The sequence below is a fragment of the Triticum aestivum genome, chromosome 7B (genome assembly GCF_018294505.1).
Source record: "Triticum aestivum cultivar Chinese Spring chromosome 7B, IWGSC CS RefSeq v2.1, whole genome shotgun sequence".
NCBI classification, from domain to species: domain Eukaryota; kingdom Viridiplantae; phylum Streptophyta; class Magnoliopsida; order Poales; family Poaceae; genus Triticum; species Triticum aestivum.
In genome coordinates, this window is record NC_057813.1 from 656,456,715 (window position 1) to 656,474,509 (window position 17,795).

General features: G+C 41.4%; 1 pseudogene; it reads right to left on the reverse strand.

The window, feature by feature from the left end:
- Positions 1–13,972: 13,972 nt before the first annotated feature.
- LOC123163372 (uncharacterized) lies at positions 13,973–14,111 on the reverse strand (annotated as a pseudogene).
- Positions 14,112–17,795: the final 3,684 nt, after the last annotated feature.

The window sequence follows — 17,795 nt, forward strand, 5'->3', positions numbered from 1 at the left end:
TTTTATCACTTACTCACGTGGAAACTTGAAATTTAAACATTTGTTTACGTTGTTTAAATAATAGTTGGAAATTGAAAAATTCTTCACAACTACAACTTTTAGGAATGGTTATTTCAAAATTAAACACTGTTTGTATTTTTAAAATCTTGTACTTGCTTTTAAAAATTAAAATATCTAAGTTTGTTCGAGCTTTTCAAAAAATATCCAGATTCTCAAACATTATTTTCCTTTTAAAACAAGTTCACAATTTTCAAAAATGTCTGAAAATTTTAAAAAATGTTCAGATCTGGTACTGCTATTAGTACTTAAACTTCTACTTTGGTCATTGGTTACTTATAATTCTTAGCCCAACTAGTCGGCAACACACCTTTGCCAACAGTTGGTCTCATTTTCAATTCGATGTGACGGCACCCCATTCAGCCTATTTGACGCAAAACACGTCAAATAGGTGCGTCCCTCATTCACTTGTGTGTTTTTTTATCCTTTTTCTCTTCTAGGTATGGATTTTCTTTTGATTCTCTTTTATTTTTCTACTTTTTCTTTCTTTATACTTTTCACACTATAAATATTGTTTAAATCAAATGTAATTCATGAATTCAAGAAAAAGTTCGTGAATTCTAAAAGTATTACAAATTTGAAAAATGTTTGTGAATTGAAAAAGTTTAGCCAAATAAATAAAAAGTTCATGAATTAAAAAAAACATCGTGTAAGTAAAAAAAGATTCATGGATAAAAAAATCGCTCACAAATTTGTAAAACATTCATAATCGTAAAACATATTTGTGGATTCACAAAAAATCGTGCAAATTTGACACCTTCACTAGTAGTTGGTCTCGGTCTAAATTCCATGCAAGGATACCCCACACAGCCTATTGAATGTAAAACACGTCAAATAGATGGTCCCCTTAATCCCATATGTGTTTTTCCCTTCTGCTTTTTTCCCCATTTTTCCCTTCTAGGTATGGATTTTATTTTGGTTCTCTTTTGTTTTTTTATGATTTTCTTTCTTTATAGTTTTCTACACTATAATATTTTTATATCAAATAGAAATCATGAAGTCAAGAAAAAGTTTGTGAATTAAAAAATATGCGCAATATCCCCTTAATCATGAAGTCAACGTAGCCGAAGTAACCAGCACCTCTCAGCTGCGGCGTCACCTGGGCACGGCACAGAACATAGTTGGTGCGGGTAAGCTTCTCGATGACCTGCCCCATGGAGGCGGTCTGAACGGAGCTTGAGGAGGACGACATGGCTGGTGATAGGTTTTGCTAGATGTAGTGGATAGAGGAGGCTCTGATTACCATGTAAACGAGCGGAGAACGTCGTACCTCGTTGGAGGCGACGGTTGCGTGTTATATAGGCAGGGGCATCTCCCTGATAAGCATACAAAGTTGTTGGAATTACATCTTGAGAAACAAGGAAGATCTAGAGAGATAGAGAGATAAGAAGTTACAACAAGATGGACTCTATCTATCTAGCCAGGCCAGGTTCGGCCGGTGCGCCCTATGGGCCTATTGCGCTATGTTTAACATGTAAAGTCATAATCTTGATGCCACACTAGTTCTTTTTGGTATCCCAGGGGTCAAATGAAACCTGAAAAGTGTCCTGCTACTAATGATTCTTCCTCCAATTCTCTCTTTTCTTTTGATCATAAATTCTCTAATGATTTATGACCTAACATCATTCTTGCTGAGGTGGTTGACTTGATGAGCGAATTTCCTTGTGGTTTTAGGAGGGTCACTAGCTATTCCAGTTTCAAGGATGCCACAGTTCTGCTACTGGAAGGACTTCCTTCGGCTGTCCAGACATCATGTTTTGTTAATCAAATTCAGTGAAGATCCACCAACAACGACCTTGGTCTAGGAAGGAGAAGAAAAAGCAGAAGTAGTAGAAGAAGAGGAAACAACCACGATAAGATAACTGGTTTCCACAATGTTATTGTCAACCCTGGTAAGACCTCAGACATTTCTTATTGCCGACGGTTTCACCCTTTGTGATTTGTGTATGTAGACAATTTTTTTTTGTCGTGACTGTAGAAAGATCTATCGTGAAGATGGTATTTGGAACACACTTCATGTCCGGCATGAAAATCCTTGTTCTAGCCTTTGCTGGCCGAATTCATCGGCTGTGAACTTGCATCATTATCTTGTTGAAGATGTTGTCTCCTTGCTCATGTGCTGGCCTTAATGGTCGGTCTTGGCCACCAGAATGGAAATCCTTGTTTTGCCCATCTTCGGTCGGACGTGACAACATCGGCGTGAGGGCGTTGATTCCTTGTTGAAGGTGTTGCTGCTGAAGAAATTGACCTAGCCGTAAGTGTAAAAAATAATGTCTTATAATGTCTAATAATACCGATTGCCTGCATTTCGCTAGCTACAAAAAGATATCATTCCGAGCCTTTGACCATAACTAGAGAGTTGACAGCTTGAGGTCCGACTAGAGTATTTGATCAATATTTTGCTAGAAGGATGAAGCGTGAATGACCTTACAGGAACCAACTTTCTTCTTCAGGATCAGCAGCTACGCAGCAGTTCGTTTCCCATGATGGCCAAGACCGACACATCAGCTGCTATAAAAAATTAGATAAAATGATGGAGGTGGTAAAAAAAAAAGGAGCGCGTAGATGACGAGAAAGAAGACGTAACCAATGAATGAAACAAATATGTGGTCCGAGCATGATTCATGCAATCATGCTTGCGTACACGCAACACAATTAGCTGCCATATATATATATATATATATATATATATATATATATATATATATATATATATATATATATTTTGCGGGGGGCTGCCATATATATTATGGGTTGAGTTACACAACTTGGATAACTAAACCTGGAATTCGGTCTCGTTCGATGGTTTCTTTGATGAAATCGGAGGGAAACCCCCTCTTTTGTTAAAAAAAAAGCACAACTTGAATAATTTATTATTATTTCACGTGTCCTTTAAAAATTATGTGAATTTTTTAGGTAACACAATTAAATGCAATGGATGACCTGTACATAGTTAACATAGGATACTAAACTAACTTAAGCATGCATGCATGCACCGAGGGAGGGCGTATACATTTGGCATGCAAATTAATCATGAGTACGATGCATTCGTCCATGTCTTTTCATGGATAAGGTAGAACATCAAGAAGTAAAAGTGGCACTAGAGACAATGACATTGAGAATTTTCAATGTACGTGTATATTTTTTCTTTGATCTGATGTACTTTGATTACGAATTGTTTAGGCAATAAATAAAGAATAAATGTAGCTAAGGTATTCGAAAAGATGTGGATCTGATCATGATTGATGCAATCATGCATGCTTGTTCATATAAATACAGTAGTAACAACTCAAGCTGGCATATCACGGGTCAAGTTAACACAACTTGAATATTTTTTATTGTTCAGTGTGTCCTTTATAGACTTGTGAATGTTTAGATACTACAACGGATACATAGATGGATGATCTATACATAGTGAGTGTAGGATATGAAACTAACTTAAGCATGCATAGCGTCATGTATATTAACTTGAAGTGTTCGGCATGTATACATATGACATGGAGTATTTGATGAAAAACTATCACATTAGGGGTTGCCGTCCCACTGAACTACCACATTCAAAAAAGTGACTGATAACTGAAGGAAATATGCCCTAGAGGCAATAATAAAGTTATTATTTATTTCCTCATATCATGATAAATGTTTATTATTCATGCTAGAATTGTATTAACCGGAAACATGATACATGCGTGAATACATAGACAAACTGAGTGTCACTAGTATGCCTCTACTTGACTAGCTCGTTAATCAAAGATGGTTATGTTTCCTAGCCATGGACAAAGAGTTGTCATTTGATTAACGGGATCACATCATTAGGAGAATGATGTGATTGACTTGACCCATTCCGTTAGCTTAGCACTTGATCGTTTAGTATGTTGCTATTGCTTTCTTCATGACTTATACATGTTCCCGTGACTATGAGATTATGCAACTCCCGTTTACCGGAGGAACACTTTGTATGCTACCAAACGTCACATCGCAACTGGGTGATTATAAAGGTGCTCTACAGGTGTCTCCAAAGGTACTTGTTGGGTTGACGTATTTCGAGATTAGGATTTGTCACTCCGATTGTCGGAGAGGTATCTCTAGGCCCACTCGGTAATGCACATCACTATAAGCCTTGCCATTGCAACTAATGAGTTAGTTATGGGATGATGTATTACGGAATGAGTAAAGAGACTTGCAGGTAACGAGATTGAACTAGGTATTGAGATACCGACGATCGAATCTCGGGCAAGTAACATACCGATGACAAAGGGAACAACGTATGTTGTTATGCAGTTTGACCGATAAAGATCTTCGTAGAATATGTAGGAGCCAATATGAGCATCCAGGTTCCGCTATTGGTTATTGACTGGAGACGTGTCTCGGTCATGTCTACATAGTTCTCGAACCCGTAGGGTCCGCACGCTTAAAGTTCGATGACGGTTATATTATGAGTTTATGTGTTTTGATGTACCGAAGGTAGTTTGGAGTCCCGCATGTGATCACGGAGATGACGAGGAGTCTCGAAATGGTCGAGACATAAAGATCGATATATTGGACAACTATATTTGGACACTAGAATGGTTCCGGGTGAGACGGGATAATACCGGAGCACCGGGAGGTTATCAGAACCCCCCGGGAGGTATATGGGCCTTAATGGGCTTTAGTGGAAAGGAGGGGAAAGGAGCAAGGGAGGGGGCGCGCCCCCCAAGCCCAATCCGAATTGGGAGGGGGGCCGACCCCCCCTTTCCTTTCTCCCTCCTTCATCTTCCTTCCCTCTCCCTCTCCAAGTAGGAAAAGGAGGAGTCCCCCCTTGGGCGCGCCTCCTCCTCCTGGCCGGCCCCTCCTCCCCTCCTTTATATACGGAGGAGGGGGGCACCCCATAGACACAACAATTGATCCCTTGGATCTCTTAGCCATGTGCGGTGCCCCCCCTCCACCATAGTCCACCTCGATAATATCGTAGCGTTTCTTAGGCGAAGCCCTACGTCGGTAGAACATCATCATCGTCACTACGCCGTCGTGCTGACGGGACTCTCCCTCAAAGCTCGGCTAGATTGGAGTTCAAGGGACGTCATCGAGTTGAACGTGTGCTGAACTCGGAGGTGCCGTGCGTTCGGTACTTGATCGGTCGGATCATGAAGACGTACGACTATATCAACCGCGTTGTGCTTACGGTTCCGCTTTCGGTCTACGAGGGTACGTGGACACACTCTCCCCTCTCGTTGCTATGCATCACCATGATCTTGTGTGTGCGTATGATTTTTTTTGAAATTACTACGTTCCCCAACAATGGCATCCGAGCCTGGTTTTATGCGTAGATGTTATATGCACGAGTAGAACACAAGTGAGTTGTGGGCGATACAAGTCATACTGCTTACCAGTATGTCATTCTTTGGTTCGGCGGTATTGTTGAATGAAGCGGCCCAGACCGACATTGCGCGTATGCTTACGCGAGACTGGTTCTACCGACGTGCTTTGCACATAGGTGGCTGGCGGGTGTCAGTTCCTCCAACTTTAGTTGAACCGAGTGTGTCTACGCCCGGTCCTTGAGAAGGTTAAAACATCACTAACTTGATGAACTATCGTTGTGGTTTTGATGCGTAGCTAAGAACGGTTCTTGCTCAGTCCGTAGCAGCCACGTAAAACTTGCAACAACAAAGTAGAGGACGTCTAACTTGTTTTTACAGGGCATGTTGTGATGTGATATGGTCAAGACGTGATGCTATATTTTATTGTATGAGATGATCATGTTCTGTAACCGAGTTATCGGCAACTAGCAGGAGCCATATGGTTGTCGCTTTATTGTATGCAATGCAATCACATTATAATTGCTTTACTTTATCACTAAGCGGTAGCAATAGTCGTAGAAGCAATAGGCGGCGAAACGACAACGATGCTACGATGGAGATCAAGGTGTCGCGCCGGTGACGATGACAATCATGACGGTGCTTTTTCTTTCTTTATACTTTTCACACTATAAATATTGTTTAAATCAAATGTAATTCATGAATTCAAGAAAAAGTTCGTGAATTCTAAAAGTATTACAAATTTGAAAAATGTTTGTGAATTGAAAAAGTTTAGCCAAATAAATAAAAAGTTCATGAATTAAAAAAAACATCGTGTAAGTAAAAAAAGATTCATGGATAAAAAAATCGCTCACAAATTTGTAAAACATTCATAATCGTAAAACATATTTGTGGATTCACAAAAAATCGTGCAAATTTGACACCTTCACTAGTAGTTGGTCTCGGTCTAAATTCCATGCAAGGATACCCCACACAGCCTATTGAATGTAAAACACGTCAAATAGATGGTCCCCTTAATCCCATATGTGTTTTTCCCTTCTGCTTTTTTCCCTATTTTTCCCTTCTAGGTATGGATTTTATTTTGGTTCTCTTTTGTTTTTTTATGATTTTCTTTCTTTATAGTTTTCTACACTATAATATTTTTATATCAAATAGAAATCATGAAGTCAAGAAAAAGTTTGTGAATTAAAAAATATGCGCAATTTGGAAAAGTGTTTGTGAACTGAAAAATTTCGAGAAAAAAAATAAAAAGTTCATGAATAAAAATTGTTCACGAATTCAAAAAAAGTTCGCCTAAATTAAAAAAGGTTCATGGATAATTTTATTTAACAAATCTCTAAAATGTTCATGAGTTTCAAAATGTTTGTGAAGTCACAAAAAATTGTGAAAATCAATAAAATGCCATGAATTCATATTTTTATGAATTTGAAAAACTGTTCACAATTCTGGAGTACTATTTGTGAATATAAAAGTGCTCATGAATTCAAAAAATGTTCATAAATTTGGAAATACCCGCATATTTTTAAAATGTTCATGGATTTATAATTGTTTTTTTCAAAAATCTAAAAAACTGTGATTTTTTTGCAATATAAAAATTGGTCAAGAATATGAAAAGTTGTTCACCAATTCTGATAACTGTTTGTGAATTCAAAAAATCTTGACGAATTAAAAAATGTTTGTAAAAATACAAAAAAATCACGGAAAATTAAATAAAACTGAATTAAAAACCAGCGGGAAGCACAAAAGAAAAATAAATAAGAAGAGCTGAAAGCAGGTGAAACACAAAGAAAAAAAGTAGAAAAAAAAGTGGGCAACTAGGTGAAAACACAAAGAAACAAAAAACTAGAAAGAAATCCAGTGAGAATACAAAGAAAAAACAAAAACTGAAGCAAAAAGATAATCAGTGTAGAAAAACAAATGGTTCATATCCGAAACCAGCGTGGAAGGTTCCCAAAACCATTCCCACACAAAATGAAAGCTTCACAGTTTCAAGAAACGCTTCGCAGTGTTTCGATGGGCTGTCACTTATGGTACATAGCAGCGAGCGCTATGATATGTTCGCTAATTATTATTTGCGGCCCATTGCCCCCTGGCTAGAATTTAATATACCTAAGAGAATGGTCCCCACTAACTTATTTTTCTCAAAATGCAAACATGCCACATCATTATATAATTATGGATGGGATAAGACCCATCTCAAACATGCAGCCATGCATGGTAAAAGACCCACCACCTCATGCAACCATGCATGAGAAAATATTTTTCATTCTATTATCCGTCTTATATTAAATAAATATTTTATAACTATACATAACCAAATATAATTAGTCATATATATTTTAAATTTTGATTCGCTTGTTATTTATCTAAGTATTTATATTTCACATAATCAAATTTCATTAAATTATATTTAACTAATTCCCGCGGCAACACGTGTAGTATCATATAGTATACCATAATTTTGGTCCAGCGTACTCAACTTATGATGGAAGGTATGGGAAATGGCTTTCCGCAGGATGGACCACCACCGCATCACATGTACGCTCAAATGCAGAGGCTAAGGGCTTGAACCTCCTTTTGAAAAAAATAAAATAAATCTGTACGCTCAAGTCAATCATTGATAACCTTACACTCTACTTATACAAAAGGGGAAGGGCTTGGAAGAAAAGCTCCAACGGTGTGGCATTAGCATTGGCTGGTCTTGTGTACACTTATATTTACTCGAGAAGTCGGGAGGAACGAACGAGCACAGCCCGGGCTTGGTCTGTACGCCTCCCTGTCTCATGGCCATCTGCAGGCAAATCCGTCAACAACGTACCGAATCACAAGTCAGAGAGAAACTAATTAAGGAGTACCTCTTGCGGGTGTCCATAGGGGTTATTTATCATAGACCAAGAGTACGCCACATGGCGCGCTCTCATCCGCCGTTATGAGTCGCGTGCTGGGCACTTCATCAGGATTTTAATTTTTCTGGACGCGTTTTCGGGTAAGATGATTATTTACGGGGTTTTTCGGCATTTTGGATTTCGCCTAGTTTTCCCAATTTTGGAGAAAACATATTTGATTTTTTTGCTCGCAAAAAACATGTTCCTTTCATGAGAGACACATACTTGCTTCCTCGAGAGGTGTACATGTGCCTGTCGCAAAGGGAAAAAACTTTTTTTTTTCTTTCATGAGAGGCACATATTTGCTTCTTGTGAAGGCACATGTTTGCTTATGCGAGAGGCATAACCGTACCTCTTAAAAAGGAAAAATAACATTTTCTTGCTTCCACAAGAGGCGCATATTTGATTCTTATGGAGGCACATATTTGCTTCCGCAAGAGGCACAACTATGCCTCTCAGAAAGGGGAAAACATGCTTTTTTAAGTTTATTTTTGGTTTCATGAGAGGCACCCACTTGCTTCTCATGGGGGCACATATTTGCTTCTGCAAGAAGCACAACTGTGCCTTTCGGAAAGGAAAGAAACGTGTTCCTAACTACAATTTTATCTACCTATTTTTCTCGTAAAGAAAAGTTCATCGAAACCTATTAATACCAGATCTTGTTTGGAAGATCTCGACGCGAGGAATACAACGGTGAAAACAGTTCGGGATATTGATTGACGGTTCAGAAATTGTATGCACTATTCAAGAGATAAAATGTTTTGAAAAAATGAACGAAAGAAGGGAAAACTCACGTTGTGATAAGTGCGCCACTTCTTATCCGCGGGAAGGTTGGAATGACCTTTATAAGGGGTGCCCTTTAACTGGTGATTTCGCACAAGTTGCGCTACATCACTTTTTGTACCTTTTTGGATCCTTCTTCCCGTAAGCCCCAAAACTCTAGGCATGCAGGCTGAAATGAAAATGGAAAGAAGATTGTTATTATCTTTGTTCATATGAATATCTTTCCGATATTTTGTAATGTTTTTGTAAAGAGGCTCAACAAGAAAAGTCATTGCTTTTATTTATTTTTCAGGCTCAAACCTTGAAAATGGTGTACGCATTACCCTATATTTTGCAGTTGTGCATGCACACACATATGCACCATCAGTTGTCCCAGTTCTCACCTTTTGTCTTTGAAATGTATGATACTTTAGAAATTAGTGAGAGTGATTTTTTTACAGATCTTGGTTTGCTTGTGGACGCAATCATGTGAAATATCTTTTCAATTGCCCGGTCACTATGGCTGTGTGCATCATCATCATGTAGAGGCTGGGGGTTTCAACCTCCTTTTGGAAAAGATTTTTTTCCCCGTCACTTGGAATTATAGTACTTTTGCTAAGTGAGTTTCTTTACCAGCTTTAAGCATACCAAGTGTAAGTATGATCCCAATACCTTTCATTCCAGGCCTTCATCTTCTTTGTATTCATTGTATTAGTTTGTATAGTTTTGTAATGTAAACGAGTGGAGAACGTCGTACCTCGTTGGAGGCGACGGTTGCGTGTTATATAGGCAGGGGCATCTCCCTGATAAGCATACAAAGTTGTTGGGATTACAACTTGAGAAACAAGGAAGATCTAGAGAGATAGAGAGATAAGAAGTTACAACAAGATGGACTCTATCTATCTAGCCAGGCCAGGTTCGGCCGGTGCGCCCTATGGGCCTATTGCACTATGTTTAACACCCTCCCATAATCACAACTTGGACAAGTTGAGATTATGCTTAAATTCCTCAAAACTTCTTGTAGGCAAGGCCTTGGTAAATCCATCAGCAACCTGATCTTGAGAATGAATAAACCGAATATCCAATTTCTTGGCAGCAACCCTTTCTCTGACAAAGTGAAAGTCTATTTCGATATGTTTAGTTCGTGCATGAAAAACTGGATTAGCAGAAAGGTATGTAGCACCAAGGTTATCACACCATAAGCATGGAGCTTGTTTGCAGCGTATGCCAAGTTCCTTGAGCAGAGACTGAACCCAGATAATTTCAGCAGTAGCATTTGCTAGTGCCTTGTATTCTGCTTCTGTGCTAGACCTAGACACAGTAGCTTGCTTTTTAGCACACCAAGAAATCAGATTTGGACCAAAGAACACTGCAAAGCCACCAGTTGATCGTCTGTCATCTAGACAGCCTGCCCAATCAGAGTCAGAGAATGCACTGACAAGTGTTGATGGTGACTTGCTGAAAGTTAGTCCAATACTCAAAGTATTTTTAACATATCTGAGCATGCGTTTTGCAGCTGTCAAATGTAGTGTAGTAGGTGCATGAAGGAACTGACATACTTTGTTCACAGCAAAAGAAATATCAGGCCTAGTCAAGGTTAAATATTGTAATGCACCAACCATACTTCTGTACCTGGTGCTATCCTCTTGGTTCAAGAGTTCTCCCTGTGACAAGGACAATTTTTCTGAGCTGGACAAAGGTGTCAATGCTGGCTTGCAACCTTTCAACCCTGCTTTAGCTACAAGATCAGTTGCATACTTTTCTTGGGTAAGATAGAGGTCATTTCCTGCTCTCTTTACTTCAATGCCAAGAAAATAATGCAGGTCTCCCAGATCCTTGAGAGCAAATTCAGAATTTAAATCTTTTAACAATCCTGTGACAGCCTCATCTGATGAACTTGTGACTATAATATCATCAACATATATAAGTACAAATATGGAGATATTTGACTTATTATAAATAAATAATGAGGTGTCAGATTTGGAAGGAGCAAAACCAAGTGCCTGAAGTTTTGAGCTCAACCTGGAATACCATGCTCTGGGGGCTTGGTTTAATCCATACAACGCCTTATCAAGCTTGCAAATGTGAAGAGGTTTACTTTTGTCCTCAAACCCAGGAGGTTGTCGCATGAACACATCCTCTTCCAGAACACCATGGAGAAACGCGTTCTGAACATCTAGCTGACGGAGACTCCATCCCCTAGACATGGCAATAGACAAAACGAGGCGAATAGTGGCAGCCTTTACAACAGGACTAAATGTGTCCTCATAGTCTAAGCCATACCTTTGCTTAAAGCCTTTTGCAACTAGTCTGGCTTTGTAGCGATCAATGGTTCCATCAGACTTCTTCTTTACTCTGAAAACCCATTTACAATCTATCACATTTTTACCTTTTCCTTGATATGCAGAGACTAAATGCCAGGTTTTATTTTTGTGAAGCGCTTTGCACTCTTCTTCCATGGCCTTCTTCCACCGTGGATCATGCAAAGCTTCTGCTACAGTATGTGGAACAGTATCTGCATCATGAGTGTTACAGGCATAGCCAAATTTTGCCATATGTTTGTAGTTTTTGGGTTGGATTACTCCCCTTTGAAGTCTGGTCCGAGATGGCGAAGAGGCAGGCACAGAAGATCCAGCGCCTGGAACAGCTGCAGATCCCGAAGACGATCTGTCGGGGGCCTCAGGCGTGGGCGACGAGGCGGGATCTTCTGCGGCCAGAGGGCGTGACATACTGGAGGATGAGGGCACAGAAGATCCCACAGCTGCGCCAGCCGAAGCATCCGGCTCATGATGGGGCGATGATGAGTGGGCCCCAGCAGATGCGGCGCGGGACTCCACGCCCGGATCCTGCCGAGGCGCGCGCCGCGTGTAGTGACGCGGTTCGAGGCCGAACCGACCAGACGCAGGCAGCGCGTGGTCCATCCGCGCGGGCGCGCCGGGATTGGTCGGGCCGCTGCTGTCGTGGCATGGAGCAGGACCGCGACTGTCGTGGAGTGGCGCGGGGCTCGGTGCAGATTCGTCTGTCCCATCACGCCCGGATCCCGGGGCTGATGCGCCCTGATCCCGAGACGAATCTGCCTCGATGGCGCTGCTGCTGCATCCAGGAGGCATAAAATGACAGTTTTGGCTGATGTCTTCATCATTTTCTGTCCCATTTTTTTCCGCTTCATCACAAAACTCATCACCACCATTAGTAGGAGAATTAGTCAATAATTGATCATTAGTAGTAAAACCATCCCCATTATCAGAACCGGTGAGATGAGATGGAAGAAGAAGAATTTCCTTTTGAAGGAGAGCGCCGGCGTTTGGGTGGAGATGCGCAAAAGGAAAAACTGTCTCGTCGAACACAACATCACCGGATATATAGACACGACCTGTGGATACATCAAGGCACTTAACACCTTTATGTTGTGGACTGTAGCCAATGAAGATACATTGTTTTGACTGGAAAAGAAGCTTGCGATTGTTGTAGGGACGAAGATTTGGCCAGCACGCACAGCCAAACACTCGGAGGGATTTGTAATCGGTTTTGGTGTGAAGAAGGCGTTCTACCAGAGTTTCATTGTTGATGACTCTACTAGGAAGAATATTAATGAGGTGAACTACGGTGAGAAAAGCTTCATCCCAGAATTTAATGGCATAGAGGCAGCTGCAAGAAGAGCTAGACCTACTTCGATGATGTGCCTATGCTTACGCTCAGCGGACCCGTTCTGTTGGTGAGCATGAGGACACGATATGTGGTGAGATATGCCAATCTGTTGGAAGAAGGAATTGAGGTTTCTGTATTCCCCTCCCCAATCAGATTGGATAGCCAGAATTTTGCAGTTGAACTTTCTTTCTACAAGTGCTTGAAAGTTGTGAAAAACTTGAAACACATCAGATCTCTTTTTGAGGAGATAAATCCACGTGTACTTACTAAAATCATCGATGAAGCTGACATAATAAGTGTGGCGCCCAACTGAAGTAGGCGCAGGACCCCAAACATCAGAGAAAATGAGTTCAAGAGGCTTGGTAGAAACACTTGTAGATATGGGATAAGGTAACTGTTGACTTTTAGCACGCTGGCATGAGTCACAAATAGTTTCACAATTACGCTCACCAACAAACGGGAGCTTATTCTTTCTAAGCAATTTCTCAATCAAAGGAAACGATGCATGCCCTAATCTATCGTGCCATCGTGTTGAAGACACTTTGGTGACACCATAGGCTTGTTTATTCAATCTCCTAAACTCCGGAATCAACGGGTAGAACCCTCGAACGCATCTACCTCGATAGAGGATTTTCCTCGTGACCTGATCCTTGATCAAAAAGAAAAATGGATGAAACTCAAGGAATACATGATTATCGAGAGAAATGCGATGAACGGAAAGGAGATTCTTTGATGCACTAGGGACATGCAAAATTTTTCTGAGACGAATATTTTTGTGGGGAGTTCTTATTACTGAATGACCAATATGACTAATGCTCATACCTTATCCATTGGCGGTATGGACTTGGTCTTGCCCGCGATACTTCTCGTGCATGGTCACCTTTTCCAACTCCCCTGTGATGTGATCTGTCGCGCCGCTGTCCACATACTAGTTCGTGTCGACGCCGTAGGAGCCATCGGCTGCCCCCGCAACCTTCTCATCTTGGGAAGATTCTTCATCCTCCTCGTAGCGGTACCAGCAGTCCCGTGCGGTGTGGCCTGGCTTGCCACAGATTTGGCAGCGCGGGACGTCAGGAGCAGCTCGTGGGCGGCCTCCGCGGCGACCCTTGTTGCTGTTGTTGTAGGGCCGACCGCCGCCGCCGTTGCCGCTGCATGGAGGAGGGTTGCCATCGCCGCCTGTTGGCTTGCCCTTGGTGCGCTGCGGCCCACGATAGCGAGATGAGTTGCCACCGCCGCGTCCACCGCCACTGCGGCCGCGAGAGGCCGCGTTAGCAGAGGATTTGAAACCTCCACCGGACCCCGCCGTGCTGTAAAGGGCAAGGCGCTGATCGAAGTTACTCATCTGGGCGTAGAGATCATCGATGCTGATGGGCTCGGTGCGGGCATCGTTGGCGGAGACGAGAGGTTGGTACTCCATGTCGAGGCCGGAGGTGATGTAGGAGATCAGCTCATCATCATCGATGGGCTTGCCGGCAGCTGCGAGCTCATCTGCCAGGGACCTCATGTGGGCGAAGTAGGCGGCCACTGACTGCGTCCCCTTCTGCACCGTGGAGAGCGCGACTCTGATGTTGTTGACGCGCGCCCTGGACTGCGACGAGAACATGTGGGCAAGGGCTGCCCAGAGCTCGTGCGGCATGGCTATAGATGTAACCTGCACGAGGACTTCCTTGGTGAGGTTATTGAGCAAGTATCCAAGTACCTGCTGCCCTTCTCTGAACTAGATCAGATAGAGAGGGTTGAGTGTTTTCTCCTCCTTCCCGTCCTTGTCCTTCGTGATGATGAACTGGGCGGGCTCCGGCATCGTCCCGTCGACGTAGCCGAAGTAACCAGCACCTCTCAGCTGCGGCGTCACCTGGGCACGCCACAGAACATAGTTGGTGCGGGTAAGCTTCTCGATGACCTGCCCCATGGAGGCGGTCTGAACGGAGCTTGAGGAGGACGACATGGCTGGTGATAGGTTTTGCTAGATGTAGTGGATAGAGGAGGCTCTGATTACCATGTAAACGAGCGGAGAACGTCGTACCTCGTTGGAGGCGACGGTTGCGTGTTATATAGGCAGGGGCATCTCCCTGATAAGCATACAAAGTTGTTGGAATTACATCTTGAGAAACAAGGAAGATCTAGAGAGATAGAGAGATAAGAAGTTACAACAAGATGGACTCTATCTATCTAGCCAGGCCAGGTTCGGCCGGTGCGCCCTATGGGCCTATTGCGCTATGTTTAACATGTAAAGTCATAATCTTGATGCCACACTAGTTCTTTTTGGTATCCCAGGGGTCAAATGAAACCTGAAAAGTGTCCTGCTACTAATGATTCTTCCTCCAATTCTCTCTTTTCTTTTGATCATAAATTCTCTAATGATTTATGACCTAACATCATTCTTGCTGAGGTGGTTGACTTGATGAGCGAATTTCCTTGTGGTTTTAGGAGGGTCACTAGCTATTCCAGTTTCAAGGATGCCACAGTTCTGCTACTGGAAGGACTTCCTTCGGCTGTCCAGACATCATGTTTTGTTAATCAAATTCAGTGAAGATCCACCAACAACGACCTTGGTCTAGGAAGGAGAAGAAAAAGCAGAAGTAGTAGAAGAAGAGGAAACAACCACGATAAGATAACTGGTTTCCACAATGTTATTGTCAACCCTGGTAAGACCTCAGACATTTCTTATTGCCGACGGTTTCACCCTTTGTGATTTGTGTATGTAGACAATTTTTTTTTGTCGTGACTGTAGAAAGATCTATCGTGAAGATGGTATTTGGAACACACTTCATGTCCGGCATGAAAATCCTTGTTCTAGCCTTTGCTGGCCGAATTCATCGGCTGTGAACTTGCATCATTATCTTGTTGAAGATGTTGTCTCCTTGCTCATGTGCTGGCCTTAATGGTCGGTCTTGGCCACCAGAATGGAAATCCTTGTTTTGCCCATCTTCGGTCGGACGTGACAACATCGGCGTGAGGGCGTTGATTCCTTGTTGAAGGTGTTGCTGCTGAAGAAATTGACCTAGCCGTAAGTGTAAAAAATAATGTCTTATAATGTCTAATAATACCGATTGCCTGCATTTCGCTAGCTACAAAAAGATATCATTCCGAGCCTTTGACCATAACTAGAGAGTTGACAGCTTGAGGTCCGACTAGAGTATTTGATCAATATTTTGCTAGAAGGATGAAGCGTGAATGACCTTACAGGAACCAACTTTCTTCTTCAGGATCAGCAGCTACGCAGCAGTTCGTTTCCCATGATGGCCAAGACCGACACATCAGCTGCTATAAAAAATTAGATAAAATGATGGAGGTGGTAAAAAAAAAAGGAGCGCGTAGATGACGAGAAAGAAGACGTAACCAATGAATGAAACAAATATGTGGTCCGAGCATGATTCATGCAATCATGCTTGCGTACACGCAACACAATTAGCTGCCATATATATATATATATATATATATATATATATATATATATATATATATATATATATATTTTGCGGGGGGCTGCCATATATATTATGGGTTGAGTTACACAACTTGGATAACTAAACCTGGAATTCGGTCTCGTTCGATGGTTTCTTTGATGAAATCGGAGGGAAACCCCCTCTTTTGTTAAAAAAAAAGCACAACTTGAATAATTTATTATTATTTCACGTGTCCTTTAAAAATTATGTGAATTTTTTAGGTAACACAATTAAATGCAATGGATGACCTGTACATAGTTAACATAGGATACTAAACTAACTTAAGCATGCATGCATGCACCGAGGGAGGGCGTATACATTTGGCATGCAAATTAATCATGAGTACGATGCATTCGTCCATGTCTTTTCATGGATAAGGTAGAACATCAAGAAGTAAAAGTGGCACTAGAGACAATGACATTGAGAATTTTCAATGTACGTGTATATTTTTTCTTTGATCTGATGTACTTTGATTACGAATTGTTTAGGCAATAAATAAAGAATAAATGTAGCTAAGGTATTCGAAAAGATGTGGATCTGATCATGATTGATGCAATCATGCATGCTTGTTCATATAAATACAGTAGTAACAACTCAAGCTGGCATATCACGGGTCAAGTTAACACAACTTGAATATTTTTTATTGTTCAGTGTGTCCTTTATAGACTTGTGAATGTTTAGATACTACAACGGATACATAGATGGATGATCTATACATAGTGAGTGTAGGATATGAAACTAACTTAAGCATGCATAGCGTCATGTATATTAACTTGAAGTGTTCGGCATGTATACATATGACATGGAGTATTTGATGAAAAACTATCACATTAGGGGTTTCCGTCCCACTGAACTACCACATTCAAAAAAGTGACTGATAACTGAAGGAAATATGCCCTAGAGGCAATAATAAAGTTATTATTTATTTCCTCATATCATGATAAATGTTTATTATTCATGCTAGAATTGTATTAACCGGAAACATGATACATGCGTGAATACATAGACAAACTGAGTGTCACTAGTATGCCTCTACTTGACTAGCTCGTTAATCAAAGATGGTTATGTTTCCTAGCCATGGACAAAGAGTTGTCATTTGATTAACGGGGTCACATCATTAGGAGAATGATGTGATTGACTTGACCCATTCCGTTAGCTTAGCACTTGATCGTTTAGTATGTTGCTATTGCTTTCTTCATGACTTATACATGTTCCCGTGACTATGAGATTATGCAACTCCCGTTTACCGGAGGAACACTTTGTATGCTACCAAACGTCACATCGCAACTGAGTGATTATAAAGGTGCTCTACAGGTGTCTCCAAAGGTACTTGTTGGGTTGACGTATTTCGAGATTAGGATTTGTCACTCCGATTGTCGGAGAGGTATCTCTAGGCCCACTCGGTAATGCACATCACTATAAGCCTTGCCATTGCAACTAATGAGTTAGTTATGGGATGATGTATTACGGAATGAGTAAAGAGACTTGCAGGTAACGAGATTGAACTAGGTATTGAGATACCGACGATCGAATCTCGGGCAAGTAACATACCGATGACAAAGGGAACAACGTATGTTGTTATGCAGTTTGACCGATAAAGATCTTCGTAGAATATGTAGGAGCCAATATGAGCATCCAGGTTCCGCTATTGGTTATTGACTGGAGACGTGTCTCGGTCATGTCTACATAGTTCTCGAACCCGT